Source organism: Phoca vitulina, unplaced genomic scaffold (assembly GCF_004348235.1).
Source record: "Phoca vitulina isolate PV1807 unplaced genomic scaffold, GSC_HSeal_1.0 scaffold12, whole genome shotgun sequence".
Classification (NCBI taxonomy): domain Eukaryota; kingdom Metazoa; phylum Chordata; class Mammalia; order Carnivora; family Phocidae; genus Phoca; species Phoca vitulina.
Genome location: NW_022589715.1, coordinates 36750519 through 36766195, shown reverse-complemented (window position 1 = coordinate 36766195; position 15677 = coordinate 36750519). Strand labels below are relative to the sequence as shown.

General features: G+C 34.1%; 1 long non-coding RNA gene across 1 annotated transcript; it reads right to left on the bottom strand.

The window, feature by feature from the left end:
* Nucleotides 1-1922: 1922 nt before the first annotated feature.
* On the bottom strand, nt 1923-7399 carry LOC116636266. The gene is made up of 3 exons (XR_004300302.1): nt 7348-7399; nt 4474-4677; nt 1923-2073 (listed from the first exon to the last, which is right to left on the bottom strand). It is a non-coding gene; the product is annotated as an uncharacterized LOC116636266 (long non-coding RNA).
* Nucleotides 7400-15677: the final 8278 nt, after the last annotated feature.

Sequence of the window (15677 nt, the reverse complement as noted above, 5' to 3'; positions counted from 1 at the left end):
AGGACTCAATGGGCTTCAAAAGAGTGGATTCCTTTTTTAACCTCTAGAAAAATATTGAATATTAACTATTTGAATATTTCCATTTCTCCATTCTATCTATTCTCCTTCTCTGGAATTCTTACTAGACATACATTCAAGCTTACTAAATATACATTCTGTCCTCTGTGTTTCAACTTCTATTTCATATTTCCCATATTTGCTTTTTTTTTTTTAATTTTATTATGTTATGTCAGTCACCATACAATACATCATTGGTTTTTGATGTGGTGATCCACGATCCATTGTTTTCATATAACACCCAGTGCTCCATGCAGTACGTGCCCTCCTTAATACCCATCACCGGGCTAACCCATTCCCCCTCCCCCCTCCCCTCTAAAACCCTGTTTGTTTCTCAGAGTCCATAGTCTCTCATGGTTCATCTCTCCCTCCAATTCCCCCCACCCATTTTTCCCTTCGTTCTCCTAATGTCCTCCATGCTATTCCTTATGTTCCACAAATAAGTGAAACCATATGATAATTGACTTTCTCTGCTTGACTTATTTCACTTAGCATAATCTCCTCCAGTCCCATCCATGTTGATGTAAAAGTTGGGTATTCATCTTTTCTAATGGCTGAGTAATATTCCATTGTATATATAGACCACATCTTCTTTATCCATTCAACTGTTGAAGGGCATCTGGGCTCTTTCCACAGTTTGGCTATTGCGGACATTGCTGCTATGAACATTGGGGTGCATATGGCCCTTCTTTTCACTACATCTGTGTCTTTGGGGTAAATACCCAGGAGTGCAATTCCTGGGTCATAGGTAGCTCTATTTTTAAATTTTTGAGGCACTCCACACTGTTTTCCAAAGTGGCTATACCAACTTGCATTCCCACCAACAGTGTAAGAGGGTTCCCCTTTCTCCACAACCTCTCCAACATTTGTTGTTTCTTTCCCTGTCCATTTTTGCCATTCTAACTGGTGTAAGGTGGTATCTCAATGTGGTTTTGATTTGAATTTCCCTGATGGCTAATGATGATGAACATTTTTTCATGTGTCTGTTAGCCATTTGTATGTCTTCTTCAGAGAAGTGTCTTTTCATATCTTCTGCCCACTTTTTGACTTGATTATTTGTTTTTTGGGTGTTGAGTTTGAGAAGTTCTTTATAGATCTTGGATACCAGCCCTTTATCTATAGTGTCATTTGCAAATATCTTCTCCCATTCTGTGGGTTGCCGCTTTGTTTTGTTGACTGTTTCTTTTGCTGTGCAGAAGCTTTTTATCTTGATGAAGTCCCAAAAGTTCATTTTTGCTTTTGTTTCACTAGCTTTTGGAGATGTATCTTGAAAGAAATTGCTGTGGGTGATGTCAAAGAGGTTATTGCCTATGTTCTCCTCTAGGATTTTGATGGATTCCTGTGTCACATTGAGGTCTTTCATCCACTTTGAGTTTATCTTGTGAATGGTGTTAGAGAATGGTCGAGTTTCATTCTTCTGCATGTGGCTGTCCAATCTTCCCAGCACCATTTATTGAAGAGACTGTCTTTTTCCCATTGCATGTTTTTTCATGCTTTGTCAAAGATTATTTGACCATAGAGTTGAGGGTCCATATCTGGGTTCTCTATTCTGTTCCATTGGTCTATATGTCTGTTTTTGTGCCAGTACCATGCTGTGTTGGTGATCATAGCTTTGTAATATAGCTTGAAATCAGGCAACGTATGCCCCCAGCTTTGTTTTTCTTTTTCAACATTTCCTTGGCGATTCGGGGCCTTTTCTGATTCCATACAAATTTTAGGATTGTTTGTTCCAACACTTTGAAAAATGTCATTGGAATTTTGATCAGGATGACATTGAAGGTATAGATTGCTCTGGGAGAATAAACATTGTTAAAATGTCTATGCTACCCATATTTGGTTTTTATTTGTTATGTTGTCCATGATTTTTCTCCTATCTCGTATCTTCCAGTTCACTAAGTTTCTTTTCCTGTGTATTTCATTTGCTGTTTAACCTTTTAATTTCAATTAGTAGATTTTTATTTTCTAGAATTTCCAGATGGCTAATTAAGATGATCCATTTTGAATAAAGGGACACCACTACAAACATAAAAAGATAATAAGGGAATATTATGAACAACTCTTCCCCATAAATTTGACAGCATAGATCAAATGGATAAATTATTTTAAAGATATAAACTGTCAAAGCTAACTCAAGAAAAACTAGACAAACTAAAAGCTAGAACATCTGTTAAAGATATTAAATTTGTAGTTACAAATCTCCTAACCAAGAAAACTCCATGCTCAGATGGCTCCACTGGCAGCTTCTACCAAATAACCAATGACTAAACAATATCAATTCTATACAAACCCTTCCATATTATGGAAGAAGAGAAAACATTTACTAACTGATTTTATGAGGCCAGCAAAGTCATGGAAATAGATGACAAGAAAATTGTCAATGTTCTTGTGAACAGAGACACAAATATCCTCAACAAAAGACTACCAAATTAAATTTAGCAATATACAGAAAGGACAATACATCATGACCAAGTAAAACTTATCCCAAGAGTTTAAGGTTGGGTAAACATTTGTAAATGAATCAGTGTAATTCACCATAGTAATAGACTAAAACATGAAAAAAAAAAGATATTAACATCTCAATAGATGTAAGAAAAGAAATGTATTAAAATTCAATTCAAATGTGATTGATTCAACAAACAAGCAAGCAAAAAGCTCTCACCAAACTCAGAGTTCAAGGGAATTTCCTTATTTCCTTAATCTGGTGGAGGACGTTTATAAAAAATCAACTAACATGGTATGTACTAGTGAATGATTTGCCCCAAGATCAAAAATAAAGTAAAGAGGCTCCACCTTCATTCTTCCTATTCAAAATCATGCTGAAAGGTCCTAGCTGTCATTACAAATTGCTGGTAGGATACAGAACAACTAGAATCCCTCATACATTACTAGTGGAAATGCAAATTGTTAACAGCCTCTTCCAAAGGTGTTTGGAAGTTTCTTATAAAGTGCACTAAGTATACTTCTAACTCCTAGGTATTTATCTGAGAGAAATGGCAATTTATGTTCACACCAAAACCTACATGCAAATGTTTATAGTATCTCTATTCATAATTGCTAAAACTGGAGAACAGACAAAAAAATAATGTGGCAACTCCATACAATGGAATAATATTCAGTAATAAAAAAGAATGAACTCCTCATCCATGTAACAACATGGATGAATCTCAGATACATGATGCTAAGGGAAAGAAGCTACATTCAAAAGGCTATGTATACTATATAACTTCATTTACATGACATTCTGGAAAAGCCAAAACTACTGGGACAGAAAACAGATCAATTGCTTTTAGGGCCTGGGGCTGGAAGGATGAGTTGGCTACAAAAGGGGGCATGGGAAATATTTGGGGCTTATTTTATAAATAACCCCAGTGTGCATGTATATATATATGTATATATAGTCAAGATATAAAATATATTATAATATATTATAATACATTATATATAATATAATACATATACAGTTATATAATACATATATAATTATAATACATTATAATATATTTTATATCTCAATTATAGTGATAGTGGTTATACAACTGTGTATATTTGCCAAATCTTGAGAACTGTGTACCAAAAAGGGTGAATTTTACTGTACATAAATTATAATTTCATTTTAAAAAATTTAAAAATATTCTTCTTTTATAGATTCTTATTCAAGCTTTATGTTTTCCTCTTCTTTCTGTTATCTCTTTTACATTTTTGGCATACTTACATTAAAACCTCTTCATATTGTTTATGATTTCTACTTCTTGAGATATTTTATCTTCAGCAATTGTTCAGTGTTTTTTGTAATGATTTTGCCTATGGTTCTACCACCTACTGTAGTCAGTGTGAATTTGGACTCCATAGTTCTTCAAAGTGCAGATTGGGGTTATGTACGCTAGCTCTTGACTTTTCCCACCCAAGGCACTAGAAAATGCCAGTTTCTTATTGCTTCCAAGCTAGCAGACAGTTTTTGTTTCCTATTTCCAGTTTCCTGAACACAGCATCCCCTTCATAGCTCAGTTTCTGTACTCCAACTGCATGGATCCAATTCCTCATCACTCGTCCACATAGATATTAAACCCAGGCATCAATGTCTGGAGATGCCCTGTGAGACATTCAACTTCAGTATCAGCTCACCATTCTGCCTGACTTCAGTCTTTGTTTCTGGTAACTAAGCTTCCCATTTCCTGGATTCACATTCAAATACATGTTTAAATTATTTTATTTCTTTCTAACATCCTCTGTCCTTGGCTCCAGAAAGTGACTGGTGGCATTTCACATTAGCTAAGCCTGCCATCTTGACTGAAAGTTTCATGGCAATATTTCCTAACATACAATTCTAACATTATTTGGTTTTGTTCACACGCAAAAAGTGAGTTGGAACATTGGGTTGATTGGGCATTTTAAAAAGGAAATTTATATTTTAATTACCTGTTATATGGCATCAATTTTCTCCTAAATACTTCATGTTTTACTGGAAGTTTTGTTGTTGTTGTTTCCATAGTGCCTGTATGTTACTTTTAATGCATCAGTAATCCATTCAGGTAGATGCATGCTTAAGCCAATAAGTGCCACCGATTTAATCCACAAACAACTAAGACTTCTTTGTAATGCAGCCTCGGAGTTCAAGAAAACCTGAAAGTTGAGATGTATTAAGTATCCACATAATAAATGCATTCTTACTATTTTTTTCAGAGAATTCAGATTTGTAAATAAAATTTCCAATTTTAAGTAGAAAAGTTTAAAATAATGTTTACCTCCTGTTTGTGTTACTGCTTTAAGAAAAATATATTTCCAAAATAATTTATAAAGCTGCCAAAGGATAGATAAGTTAATAATACTGTATAATAGATCACTAGATTTAGAACATCTAACTGGAAAAGCTGAAAATGAGAAGTTTAAAGTTCAAGGAGGTCTGAAATCTAACAAGCTTAATCAAAGGAAAAGATGTGAAATGTTCACAAAAAGGAGTCTGCAAAGCCACACACACAGAAAGACTCTGCCAGTGTGGGAAAAGAATGGCAACTTTTTCCTATTAAGAAAAAATAAAAATAGGTCACATTGTTGACCTTGGCCATCCTCTGGCATAGTCATGTCACAGTCATAACACAGAACATAACATAAATGGCCAAGGGGCTCTCAACATGTGAGGACAATTTCTGAAAAGGGGGTAGGAAATCAATTCATACTAATTTTAACTCCCTCTTGTTTCTGCAAAGGCTCGTCTTGATTTCTTGGTGAACTTTAACACTCTTAGTCTCCTTGATACAGTTCAGTTTTCATACAGTTCCCCTTAGACTACAAAAGAGATCACTGGACCATAGACAGTGCAACAGATAAACATGACCTATCTTGTACTAAAAATGAGTATGTCATACTGAGCTGAAAGAAAAGAATTATACAGGGTAAATATGGTCCAGATGGTAAGATCAGATTATAAGCAGAAATACATTAAAATTTGCCTCTCAAAATGGCATAGCAACTTCTTATACTTATCATCAAAAACATCCCCAAGTCTAAAAGTAAACATCACTCCCATATTACCGTGTAGTGTTGCACAGTAGTTCACAAATCACCCAACCACTCAGTCAATCAAAGAAAAAGCATCCATTGAATATAAACTTTTACCCAAATTTTACTGAACACCACTGGGAAGATGAGAAGTACAGGAATATCTTGTATTTCAATAATATCTTAATATTTAAAAAATACCGTGATTGCTGTTAGCATGGGAAAAAACACAGTATCTAATAGATTCCTCTCATTTTCTCATTATAACACACACACACACATGTGCGCGTGTGCACACACACACACACACACACGCACACACACCCCAGATTAAACAAAGGGGAGGTAGAGAACATGAACCCTGTTAAGTCACAAAGAGGGAAGAGTTGGGAAGGGGAATGTTAGGAATTTCTCTATCCATAGGGATGGATGGAAAAAAATAACATCCTTGAATATCCCAAAATCCACCTCCTAAAACAGAATGGCATGTATCATTAAAATAAAAGACTTTGACCTACTTCCTAGTCTCTGATGAAGATACAGAATCTGTATTTACCAATAAACCAGTGAACATGCTTCAACTATAAGAGGCATACCTCTCAGGTCAGTAAATTTCATCAGTACCCCTGTTTACACATCCATTTATGCACTAAAGTTTTTGATATTCACTATGGTTCTATATCTTGATTGTAGTGGTAATTACATGATTACGTGCATCTGCCAAACATAGAACTAAACTTTTTTAGAAGAGTGTATTTCACTGTATGTAAATTATATGTCAGCAAAAAAAAAAAAAAAAAAGAGTTAAAATATATACAATATGATAAGAAGTGATGGAAGGTGGAGGCACTGTTGTGTAGAATCTGGATATAGCTACGTGAGGAACAGCATTGCAAATAAGTATTACAACAGAGTAATGCTGACAGGCTAACAAAGTCTATGGGAGGTAGGCTTAATTCATCCTATAGCATTTACAAAAGTAGAGTAGTCCAAAGAATGTTCATAGACATATAAAAAAGCATGTTTCTTGAAAATAAGTTTAACAAATACTGGCTTTAAAAAGAATGATTAACAAGCTTCTTTGCTATAGGACTTCTCCAGGTGCTTCATAGTGCATTTCCAAGAGGAGAAAGCAGCACATTGTATTTCCTAAAATTATTTGACCATTGAACACCTTTCTCCAGACACATACAAAATGGCAAACAAATGGCAACCAGAGATTAATTTGACCCTCCAGAATAGTTAGAAGCCCTGAAATTAAAATGAGAAGAAAATACCACACGAAACAAAGATTGGACTAGAGACCATAAATCTTGACTTTCAAATCAGGGACAGATCTAGGTGCAAATTTTCTCATGGCTAAAATATACAGTTAAGAGAACTAAATATACAGACATGTATAGATGTGTACTGCCTGTCTAGTTGTTCCTGAATTCAAGGACATATAAACAAATATATATATATATAATATCCCCAAAATACTTGAGTCACAAGAGAAAAGCACAATTCCCTAAAAACTTGGAATAAAAGCATAACTAAAATTTCCTCCTACACAAAACATAAGAATACTGTGTAAAACATTTATTTGGTGTACCAAAAAAAAAAAAAAAATCTAAGAAGATGAGTTCTATAAAGCAGAAGCAGGGAGTCATGAGAAGGCAATATTCTGAGGTGAAATTGGACAAGAAAACGAAGCTGGTAAATTCTTTACAAAATTGACAAATAATCAAATAACTTTTAAAAGTAACAACAGAATAAAAATGAATAATTGCATCAGGAGAAAACAAAACTGACCTTAGAGAAAGCCAAATCAGTAACACGAGGACAAACCCAACTGGCTCTTTCCATGTTAGAAGAAACAGAAAATGAGAATACAATCCAAACATATTGGCAGAGCTTCCAAAACTCGTCACAATCTGGCCCCTGCCTAACTCTTCTGACTCATTTTACCACCATCTCAACCCTTCCACTTAACACATCCCACACTTCAGCCTTAAATAATTACTTACAACTCCCTGAATATGATGCTACGCTTTCATTACCCTAATTTAAGAGCATCAACTGTGGAGTGAAAATGCCAACTCAAATTTCAATTCTCCCAGTTACTAGCCTTATGATTTTGGAAAACTGACTTAGCTTTTCTGTGCCTCAGGTACTTCATCTGCTTTAGTGTTTTTCCTCCTCTTTTTCAAACAGCTAAATCCCATTCTTTCTTCACATCTCAACCCAAGGTTTACTGTCATTCCCTGGTCTCCTAATCTATGTTAGGCATCTCCAAAGCATCTGATTTTTTAAAACGATTTCCACGTCTTTATTATTCTAATATTCTCTTCTAGCACCTAGAAGAGTGGTGCATAAAAAGAAACTATAGTAACTATTGAAAGTGCAAATATATGAAGAAATGAGGAGATTAATAAAAATAGCTAGGTAAGGCTAAATTTCAGTCAGAAAAACAAGGTGTTGTTCTAGTTTAAGATGGTCAGAATCACTAGCTAAATAGAGGTTTGAGAAGAAAAGATATTGGGTGCCTTATAACAGCATGTTTTTGGCCAGAAGCTAATGTCTCAGCAATTCCCTGATTTAGGTAGAAATCGTACTAGAAATCCTCTATGTTCCATTCCAACACTTAAATTCCAGGAGCCTCTGCTTTTTTTTAAATTAATTTTATATATATATATATATTTTTTTTTTTTAAAGATTTTATTTATTTTTGACACAGAGAGAGTGTGTACAAGCAGGGGAAGCAGCAAGCAGAGGGAGAGGGAGAAGCAGGCTTCCCACTGAGCAGGGAGCCCGATGTGGGGCTCGATCCCAGGATCCTGGGATCATGACCCAAGCTGAAGGCAGACGCTTAACCATCTGAGCCACCCAGGTGCCCCAAGCCTCTGCTTTTTAACAGCTATAGTTTCATTAAGAAAATGAAGTTTGAAATGAGCATTGAAGAATGGGTTGATTTTGAATAGTAAGAAAGCCTGTCATTCCAGATTAGGAAACAACATGTACCAAGACATGACTATTTCAATTGTCTTACTTAATAGTGAAAGGAAAATAACTCAGTAAAATTAAATGCAAGAATTAATGAAAATTCCATAAATTGCTAACAGAATTCACTATTGATTCTTTATGACTACGTTATATTTTACTACCTGGAGAGGAATCATAGTGTGATGGTTGAACTCATTTTCTGCAGCCAGACTGTCCACATCCTGATCTCAATTCTGATGCTTATTAATACATTTGTACAAAGTTTTAAAACTCTCAGTGCCTTGATTCCCTCATCTGTAAAATGGATACAATAAAAGTACTGACATTATAAAGTGATTCTAATGGTTAAATAATGTAATACATGCAAGTCACTTAGAATAGTGACTAGCACATTTAAGTTCTCAATAAATATTATTTAATTTGAGGCCACATGCCATTTCCCATGAAGTTTAGTTATATGTCTTTCAACATTTAACATAATTAAACCCAGTTCTTTCTAACCCAGAATTATATTGACTTATTGCCACTTTAAGACAGGTTGTAGCACTAACAACACAATTTTATTTAGGGTAGCATGGTACCTTACGTCATAAAAATCAAAGGAAGACTCTAATCTCTGAGAATACCTGTTTGTTCTCATTGATGCATTCAAAAATCCTAAGTACAATTGCATTTAGTTAGATTGTGTTAAGCAATAGGTTGTTCTTAAAAGCAATGTATCTCTAGAAAAAGTAAAAAGAAGAAAGAAGGAAGGAAGGCAGGGAGGGAGGGAGGAAGGGATGGAGGGAGGAATGAAAGAAAGAAAAAGAAAGAGGAAAGAAAGGAAAGGAGGAAGGGAGGAAGGACTTCAAAAGAAAGCAAAAAGAAAGGGGGAACAGGAGTTTAGACCATGTCCCTACTCAACCTGAAAAAATGTAGCAGAAACTGTCTAAACATTCTAAAAACTTCTGTCTAAATCACACTGCACACAATCCATGGATTTTGTTTGTTGTCTTGGACCAGATTCATTCAAAGAAGTAACTGAAATATTAATCTGATCTGTGATTTCGAAAATGTTTCTCAATAAAAATATTCAAAAGCCCGACTGCTTCTCAGCTCTCAGATGAATTAAGATTTAACTCTGACATGAATTGAACCTCTCTCTGGGGATGCTTCTCTTTATGGGGCTGAGATCACAGAGTTCATCGTTCTGGCACTAACAGCTCTTTGATTTTTGTCAGGGAGGCCTGCCACCAGAGCGCAATGCGCAGCAACGTGAGGGTATGTCTCCCATATGAGGGTATGTCTTCCCTAATGAAGAGCTAGCCTGGAGAGGGGGGGTAGGTTGGAGGGTAAATTTCAAAGAGGGGAAAGGTCAGTTCTTGGTCAAAGTCTGAAGAGCTTATGGAAGAAAGAAAACTTCGAAAATAAAGCATTAACATAAATTACTGAACACAGGCTTTCAAGTTCCGCAGAAAGAGATGAAGCCATGCTACCATGATAAAGGTTCCCTTTTAAAAGGATGTATCCATCTTTATCCTCTTCTTATTACTTCAGAAAATTATCAGAAATGTCAGTAGATGATTCTATTTGAGTTTCTTAAGGAAAACTTTACAGGCATTGAAATTTTAAAGAGATCCCACCTCTTTAAATCAGAAAGGTGATAAGGTCATGGTTAGCTTTCTGGGAAGAAAATAAAATCTGTAACCTTCCCAGAGGAATAGCCTTTACTAATTGAGGGGGAAATGGTTAAGTTGACATAAAATTATAGCATAAACTGCATTAGTTCAAAGAGATAGGGACATGAGTCAGTGTCAATAACCTAGTACATTTGATAGTCTGAATAAGCTAGATAATTATTTTCCCAAAATGAAGGTTTAGGGGGAGCCTGAGAAACCTGCTGTTTATACAGTTTGGAGGAATAAAATAACTGGCCAGTCTCCATCTTCCACCACTGTCTCCCTGGGATGAGTGATAGAAAGACAAAAATACTCAGAAAGGTATGGAAATAAAAACTCAGATAAGAAGAGAGAATATGGCAAATACTTCAGATCTTTGCAGGCAAGAAGTCAAGAGCGGTAGTTCTGGTCTCAGGACCCCTTTGCACTCTTAAAAATTATTGAAAACCCCGAAGACCATTTCGTCTGTGGATTACGTATTTCAATATATGCTGTTTTAGAAATTAAACCTGAAAAAGTTTATGTATTAATTTATTAGTTCATTTAAACAGAATAACAATAAGCTCATTCTATGTTAACATAAATAACATATATTTTTACCTAAATTTCTATATTTTTCCAAACAAAAAAAAATTAGTGAGAAGAATGACATTATCTTACACTTTTGCAAATCTCTTTTAATATCTGGCTTAATAAAGACAGCTGAATTTTCTCTGCTTCTGTATTCCATCTGTTGTGATATCTTAATTTTGATTAAAAATATCAAGAAAATCTGGTCTCACACAGAAATGTAGTAGGCAAGGGAAGAAGCATTTTAATAGCCTTTTCAGATAAGTGTGAGTACTCTTCTCTGATACTACACTAATATCTGACAAGTGATAATTTCTCAAAGGTTAGCTGCAAAGTAGAATCTGAGACCATATCAACAGACTTTCTATACTCTATCACATTAAAGTCCATTGGTCATTATGAAACTTTGAATGAATCGTTCATCCATACATGATTTCTAACATCATGCATTTGTCTTTTGGAAAATAATAGTTTGCTGAGTTATGAAGATCTGGTATTACAAAATACATTTTTTAAAAACCATGTTCAGTAATATCACCACCAACCTCAGCAAAAAAAAAAAGAAAAAATACTTTATTAAGAATCTGTCAAGCTCACAGAAGTGGCTAGGAGTCTTCCAAAAACTTAATTTTTGCCTGAAATCTTAAATTTTATTATTGGCAACAAATATTGTAAGTGGTTTCCTTGAAGTGATAAGTTCACTCCATTCATTATCGAGAAAATATTGCCAAATACCCAAGTCTACATAATCATACTTTTTCTGTCAGTCATTTTTTTTTCAAACAAAAATAATGTTCCATGAAAAAAAAAAGTAGTTCAACTCACTTCTCAAATAATCACGCTACTGCTTTTGCTCAAGTCAGTTTCTGTATTTCTATATGCAGCAAAAGTATTTTATGCATACTTCCTGTCTTGTCACACAGTATTGCAAAGACATGGACTCAAGGGTCAAGATTTAATACAATAAGTTTTACTTTTTCATCAAGAGCATTCTATATGAAATTGGCTTTTTTTAAAAAAAAAAAACCGTGAGTCCAGTTTGGTACTACTGCCTGGATTCATGCGAAGCTGCAAGCAGTTTTACCCACCACCTTTGCTTTTGCACAGTGGTGCACAAGCCAAAGCACAGAAACAAGTGAAGTAATGTCTTCATGTTACTATGAAATATTTTTTTACCTCACAAACCACCCGTGAGGGTCCTGTGGACCAGGAGCACAGATCATACTTTGAAAACTGATGAAATAGAGAAAAGTTGGCTAAAGCCAAAGGAATAAGCAAGTACTGTGAGAGGCTGTGTTAAGGAGCAGAAGGAAAGGCTCTGACTCTGCTTTCTACGCTGATCCATTGAGGAGGGAATCTTTGGGACTATAAGTGTTGGTCATATCCGGACAGAAGTCCAACATGTGAAGCCAACCCCTCTTAAAACCTATGTCTTGAGTGGAAAGGGGGAATTGGCTACACCTAATTGGATCCACAAGGCCTAGGAAGAATTTCAACCCAAATTAGAACAGGAAATCTCTGGACTTCAGGAAAAAAAAAAAATGTCTTCCAAAAAAGAGTGAGATTCTAAGCAATAGACAGAATGAGGAACAAGCTAGTAATATGATAAAGACAGCTAACATGTTCCCTGTCTCAAAGAGAAAAGAAAGATAACTCTAGGCTTAAAAGAAAAACAAAAACTTATGCACAATGAATCATGGAACACTACATCAAAAACTAATGATGTAATGTATGGTGATTAACATAACAATAAAAAATTTAAAAAAAAAGAAAAACAAAAACTATACAAGTCTGATCTATATAAGAAGCAGAGTGTGGTATGATTATGAGCAATCAGTGGAAGGAAAGGAGAGAGAATCTATTTGATGTCAAGAAATTTCTCTTTTTGAGCTGCTCAGGGATTTTGACTTTGGATTTGGATTTGTAGAGAAGGAAATATTTGCATAACCATAATGATATAAATACTATTTACTCATTTTTAATATATATAACTATATACAATTTTGTCATTCAGTTAATTATGTATATAATTACATATAGATATATATGTTATTTATACATATTTCAGTTTGGTGTAGCACATATAAATGTTATCGATATTGGAGATGGAGGACAGAAAAGATGTTGAGGGACTATATATCCTTAGTAATGGGGAGTCAAGAGATGCAATTGAAATTAATAGAATAAGAAATACAGGGAAACTTTAAGTATTTAAGTGAAGTATTATTCGACATTACAAACTTAAGAGATTTAGAAAATCTTACAACTATCACAAATTGGGACGGGTAGGAGAGATAGGTATTATGAATGAAATAGATTTTCTTTGATAGTGTTGAGTCAAGAGGTAATGTTCATATGTGATAAATCAAGAAATTAGGATACAAATTACATTATTTAGACAACCTTAATATTAAAAATATCTGTTAACTATTATGGCAAAGACACATAATGATCAGACCAGAAATCTATATATCCAAAAGAGAGGCTGACTGGGACACACTGGCTACATATCAACTGTTTTTAAAAAGAATGAGGGAAGGGTGCCTGGGTGGCTCAGTTGGTTAAGCAACTGCCTTTAGCTCAGGTCATGATCCTGGAGTCCCGGGATCGAGTCCCATATCGGGCTCCCTGCTCGGCAGAGAGTCTGCTTCTCCCTCTGACCCTCCTCCCTCTCATGCTCTCTGTCTCTCATTCTCTCTCTCTCAAATAAATAAATAAAATCTTTAAAAAAAAAAAAAAAAAGAATGAGGGAAGTAACAACCAGGAGAAATAAAGATAGGAGAAAGCCAAAAGGTAGGCAGAGCTGAAGCAGGAAACTATTGCTTTTTATTAAAAACTTTGTTGTGCTATTTTAATTTTTATTATGTATTTAACTCTTATCACTTTGATGAAAAATAATATTAATATATAAAAAGAATATTCTCATTCTATGAGTAATTAGGACCATTTAAAAATTGTGCTGCCATTCTCTTTAAAGTCTATAAGCAATTAATGTTCAATAGAAATAAATTTAATAAAATGTAACGGTAAACATTTCCTTGGTTTAGCAGCAGATTTGAAAAAATGCTCATGTGGTCTCATATATATTCTCAAGGATATATAAAGGAATTACTTCAAGTTTTAATTTAGGAGATAATTCATCATTTTACTTCTTTCTCATGAGGACAGAGAAGCAGTGGAAAATATCTTTATCTCTAGGGCACATTTTTTAAAAAGTTATCAATGCTTTTAAATAGTAGGAGATTCTCCTTACCAAAATTAAAGATGATGCTGGGAATTTTATTTTATTTTAATGAATGGGCCCCAATGAACCATAACTTATATCTATATGGCACAATTAACTATCCTTTCTGTTCTTTAGATCACCATAGAGAACAGGAGGCGTACAATAATTACTAGATGTATTTCGAGGACATTGCTTTACTTGGATTTATGAGTAGTACAATTAGTCACAGATATTGTTGGCTGCAAGAAATAATTCCATGAAAAATAGTCTCCCAAATAACATAGATGCCTGTGCGAAGAATTATTTGAATGTTGGACTAATTCATTCTGAAGGCCTATGAAGTCGGTAAAGGAAATTATGTAAGAAAAAAAGTTATCAAAATGTAATTACTTACAATTTTCATACACTTCAAAACCTAAGATTTTGTAGAAGTGTGTGTACATTTATAAATATGAGAAAATGTTTTTATTATTGGACAGTTGTTACATTACACTGTATAGAGGTGTGGGAGATGAAAAATCAGGGACCCAGAACACTTGGGTTCATTTAAAGGAGGCCTGACAAGAGTAGTTTTGAAGTTACAGTCTATTTGACCAAAACTTACATCTCAAATCAACTTCCTCCCTCTGTAATTTAACAATAACTTTGTGTAGTATATTGGATCTGCAAAGTCAAATAATTTAATATTTCAGGTCTCTTGGCTTTCTTATTTTGTATATCTCAAACATTCAGGTTGTAGTTCCTTCTTTACTTATGTTTATTTAATTTTGATAGATCTGACAAGATATAAATATATTTTAACATTTATACATAGTTTGCTCATATACGCATTAGAAAAATAGCAGAATTTCTGCATGTATGTACATAATGAAAAGGAAGTCTTGCTAAAGTGAGCAGTATTGGATTATTCAAATAGAGTCGCTTTGTGTTTGAACACATATGTCTACAGCAGCCTAATCAACAGCAAAGATAGGAAGTTTAATAATTCAAATCTTTGATTATCTTTAATCAAATAGACTTTTGAAGCTATAAAAGTCACACATATATAAATATATAAGGAATATAAATGTATAAAAAGTCTGAAAGAATATTACTAGAGGCCTGTATGTTATTTAAAGTACTGATTAAATCTTGTATAATATGGTAAAATCATGAATTCTAGCAAACATTTGTAGGAAGATACCAAAATTTGTCTTCAGATTTGGTATAAGTTTATCAATCGAAGCAACAAGGTCACATAAATCATATATACTTAAACCTTTTTGTCCTGTAGTACAAAATATTCAAAGCCGAGTTCTTAAGGGTCTTATAACATATCAAATGAACATGTATTAAAAACTGTTTTAAACCACATTATTTCTACCTAAGAAAGCAAATTTAATGCACTAGCTCTTTTCCCATTCATTCAATTATTTATTCACCATTCATCTTATAAATATTTATTAAGCTTCCTGCTCTTACACTACCGAAGAGAAGGCAGAGATGTAAAACATATGGCCATAATAATACTATGTGATAAGTGCTCTGGGTTATTTACCAAGTTAGGCCATTCACAGGAACAAATAAGTTAATTACAAAAAGTCTTTCAATAATGTTACTTCTGAAGTAACTGGGTTTAAAAATAAAAAGTTGCCTACATTAGGCTTCATTATACTATAAAAGAACTGGCAAGTGGAAAACTCTAG